The sequence below is a fragment of the Marmota marmota genome, unplaced genomic scaffold (assembly GCF_001458135.2).
Source record: "Marmota marmota marmota unplaced genomic scaffold, marMar, whole genome shotgun sequence".
Taxonomy (NCBI): Eukaryota; Metazoa; Chordata; class Mammalia; order Rodentia; family Sciuridae; genus Marmota; species Marmota marmota.
In genome coordinates, this window is record NW_026000057.1 from 4,192,500 (window position 1) to 4,197,396 (window position 4,897).

Genomic DNA, 4,897 nt, shown 5'->3' on the forward strand with positions numbered 1-4,897 from the left:
GGGGGGGGGGGGGGGAGGGACTGTGAGGGAGAAGACTGGGGTTTCTGTCGCCTGCCTATTGCAGGTTCCTTCCCCAGCCTCTGGTTTCCTGGAGCTGGAGCCAATTACTCAAGTCCATGAGCTCATTTTAGGATCTAAGAAAGTATGGTCAATAAACTGCCGGGGCTCAGCATCACATGTCTTTATTCCTGGCTGAAATGACATCATCCCAGAGTGGGCGTTCTGGTTAGTTCAGGGGTCCTCAACCCTTGAATGATTTGATTCATTCAAATCACCCAGAGGACTTTAAAAAAAGTCCAGTCCCAGGCTCCACCCTGGACCACCGAACTCCCGGCTATAGGGGTGTCTGACCTTTTTCCATCTCCCAGGTGATTCCAATCTGCAGCCAGCGGTGAGAAACACTAGGTTGCTTAATGGTGATCAGAAACTGAAGGGCAGCAAGATTGATTAAGTACACGGCGCAGTGAAAGCATTCTAGGGAGATCCTCCGTTGACATGGAGCCACTTGTCAGGTGTACTACGGCGGCGGGCACTTACTGTGCAGATACTACACGCCAGACACACCACCTCTGAATCCGCACGTATGAGTTCCCTTAGTTCCCGTACAGCCGACAATGTCCCCCATTTTACAAATGAGAAGAACAGGCAGAGGATGGCAGTCACTTGCGAACGTCACAGCTAAATGTAGTACAGCCAGGACCATAATCCCTACCTCATACTGCTTCTCTGTGCCACCCCAGAATGCGGGACACAGTACCTTCGACTCAGTGATGAATTAACGTTAGAGAATGTAGAACAGGTTCTCATCCAAATGCCTGCAGGGACCAGGAGGAAAGAGACCTGGGGAAGGTGGGCAGGTGTGTGTGCATATGGGGACACGGTGGCCGAGTGGTAGGAACTGTGGCAGACTGACGAGCACATGCCCGGGGAAGGGAGACAGCCACAGCAGATTGCTGCCATGTGGGGAGGTGGGCCCAGTGCTGCTGTCTCTTCCAAGTTTTCAAAAGAAGCTGGGAATTTGGATTTTTATGTGAAACCTCCAATCTCCAAAATGTTGCTTCAAGTTTTTAAACATACCCTGTGGGGCAAAACACCTCGGTATGGTACCAGGCTGTGACCTCTGATAGGCTCAAACACACACACACACACACACACACACACGCTTACCTCAGTCCTTTACTTAAGACTCACTGAACACGTTCTCTTGGACTGGATCCCTGTGATTGGAAACAACAGGCCCTGCCTCTCCTCCTTTCTGTGTAAATCTGAACTATGACCCCTATAACATATGGAAAACACAATATCAATTTCCCCTCGGTTATTTTAATCAGTGGACAGCCTGTTGAATAAATGAATAAATAAACAAACCTTTATTAAACACCTATTCTCTCATTTCAGTCTCACTGTAAATCTCCACAGGAGGATTTACTATTCTCAGTTTAGAGTAAAATTAAGCCATAATTCATAGGATTATTACACAACTTAAATGTAATTCAGAGCAAATCGTGTGACCAGAGGAACAAACAAACTCATTCCTACAGTGAAAGCCCAATATAATACTGTGGGACTATGAAACAAGTACTGGTCAAGCCCTATGGTAATGGTCTCGTAAAAGAATTTTTACCATATCATATTGTTATTCCACATCACACTACTGAGATTCATTGAAAACAGAATTTTAAAAAAAAAAACACAGAAACTACCATAAAATTCTAGATCAGAAATGTCTATAATCTAATCACAATCTAAGCAAATAAACATTTCATATACTTAATAAAGGGTAATATTATTGAGCTCTTTCAACAAAGCACACACTAATTAAGCATGATTTGACATGGACATGTAACATTTACATTTATATATGTATTCAAATAATCCTTAGGATAACTCTGTGGTATAGGAACTATTATAACTATTTAAAGATGAGGAAACTGGAGAACAGAAAGTTCAGTCATCCGCCCAAGATCACACAGCTAGCCAGTGGCTGGGGTGGGATCTGAAAAACCAAGCACCAGAGTCTGTGCATTTGACCCCCACCCTATGAACTTCAAAAGCAAATGAAGTTCTTGCACCATATATAGCAGACAGGAAAGGAACCCAAAGTCACAGATGATATTTTCTCTTTCTCATTTCAAAACAACAAGAAATTTTTTTTAAGCACACAGCATCAGGCAGCCCAAGGTATTAGCACTACATAACTTGAGAAAATCCACCATCCTCCACAAGTTCAGTAGCTTGTTTCAAAGGCTCAGATAAGTCGAATGCTGCTAATCAATCATGTAAAAGATCATTTCGCCTGGCCTTCTTCAGTCGCCTTTGAAGGCCAACTCATTCAGAGCACTCAGACCGTTTACCCTGAGATCCACATCTCTCTCCCCTCCTAGTTTCCTCCACACCATGCCTCTAAGGGGGTCCAACCACTCTTGTGACGCATGTAGAAATTATCAGAGAAGGAGGTTTGTTCTTCTGGCTCTGAGGAGGTCTATGGATTTACTCCTTGATAGTAGACAAACTTTGCTGAATTTGAATTTTCTTTTTCTTTCTTTTTTTTTTTTTTTTTTTTTTTCTTTTTTTCAGTGCTGGGGTTGGAACCCAGGACCTCATGCAGGTTAAGCATGTGCTCTAACACTGAGTTACTTTCCCAGACCTTGGACTTTGTTAAAAACGAAAGCAAAGAGTACCTGGCCATTTAAGAACTCCAGAGACAGAAATTCAGGGGTGGAGACTGTGTTTTAATAAGAAACTGGACAGTTGGATAATAGACCTTTAAGGCACACAGACTCTACCACACTGGGTATAACCCCAGTTCAGTCTGTGAAAAGCACAGTTGCTAAAGGCCACATTCTGACCTCACACCATGGCCACCTAGCACTATACATTTTATAAAATCAGACACAGTATAGCCGTGTGTGTGTGTGTGTACATACATGGGGTGAAACTGACTTTTATAAAATAAACAGCAATATGCACCCATGTGGTCTAAGACTAATATAAAGTCAAAGTCTGATTTTAATTTAGAAATCTACCTTAAACTGTAGCAATTCTAGCCAAGGTGAGTCCCTGGGGAATGATAAGAGTCACTGACAGGCCCTTGTGTTAGCACCTAGTCATATACTATTCTCCAATATCATAAAAATATAATTTACAGGGGACAGAAATACAAAACTTGCTCCCAAGCAGAAGGAAGAAAGTAGAGAGAAACCAGCGTGTCAAGTATCCTCAACTCTTTCTAAGTTCAGTGATTTGCATATTATTTAATATGACAGAAGACATAAAGTGTTCTACACACTCAGTCCTAGACGGTAGGAATCCCTGAGCAACACAGCTAAGGGAGAGAGAGAGAAAAATGTACATCAAAAGGAGGAAAGAATCATCCCTCACGGTATGTGCCCCTAACATGATCCTAAGAGCACATTAACTAAACCAAAACAGGAATGAAAACTCACACCTCTTACCAGGCCTGGCCTGAATTTCTTTCCAATAAGAGAAAACCCCAAATCTATTCCTTCACCACAAAACCCATGGTCTTGTAAAACCTGATGCTAGAAACCCTTTAACGCACTCAAAATTCCTATTTTGTAGGTCATACTCTCATTATCTTGTTCTGCGACCAGTCTGATTAAATTATAGAAAATTACTAATACATCACTCAGAATGGAGAGATCAGCGCCAGCCTGGTCTGTTTGTTTTTCCTTCTCCTATTCTAATTCTCCAGCAGATATTTAAAAAAAGACCCAAGGAGGACAGGACAACTTCAATTGAGGGCTAACGGACATACTAACTTAATCCCAGGAATATCATGCCTTTCAGCCCAAACAGAATGACACTGGTGACCAGTCACAGATATCAAGGAAGTTTCATACAGTGTAGCAATGTGGTATCTTCCGGTTCCTTCATACCTTGTGCTGTGGTGGGAAAGTTTATGCTCCCCCAAAGTTCACGAGAGGTGTGGCCTTTGAGAGGTGATTAGGTCATTCGGGAAGAACCTTGATGAAGGAATTAGTGCCTTTCTATAAGAAGCCCAATAAAGCTTAGCTGCCTCCTCCTCCCTGTGTGGTCAGAAAGCAGAGCCATTGTTGAAGCAGAGATGGAGCCCTCACCAGACACTGAAGTTGTGATTACCTTGATCTTGGACTTCCCAACGTCCAGAACTTTGAGCAATAAATTTTTCATTTATAAATTACCTGAAAGGCATTTTGTTATAGCAGCCCATATGGACTAGGCCATCTCATCTTTGAGTCCAAAGATGCCAATTTGCATATATGACCAGCATTAACGATGCAGGACAAGAGCTTTTCTCTTTAGTGGAACTAACTCATCCAGACGTGATCTGAATCCATACTACTGGGATTACTAAGTGAACCCAGGCCAGCACCATGTATCCTAACCTGGCCTTTTCCACAAGAACATGTTGATATTGACAGGACTCCTTATACTACTAAACCAACTTTTGATCCCAGGAGAATCCTGCCTGGCTATTCCAGCAACACACACTCGCCCTTGGGTGTGTCCACAACCTCTGTCCATTTAATTTTACAAGCTTCTCGAGGCAGAGATTTTCTACACCTCTTATGGAACTGTCCTAATAGAGGCCCTTCAAAGACTCTAAAATACCAAATGCACAGCAAGCTCTAACACTAGCCAAAAGCTGTCCAATTTATCCTTCTCCAGCATGATTTATTAACACTTTGTGCAGAGACTTGTCAACTCATACCAGCTGTGTCATCTCCAGAGCGAGATGGCAGCACACAGATAAATTAAAAATCAATTTTTTTATTAGAAACTATTTGAAGCATTAGAAGGAATGTGATTTTGAGCCGTCTTCCCTGTTTTAGCAGGAAACCCCAGTGATACCCTCCTTACTGTATCAGGAATACCTAGATGTTCTTTTTGGAGA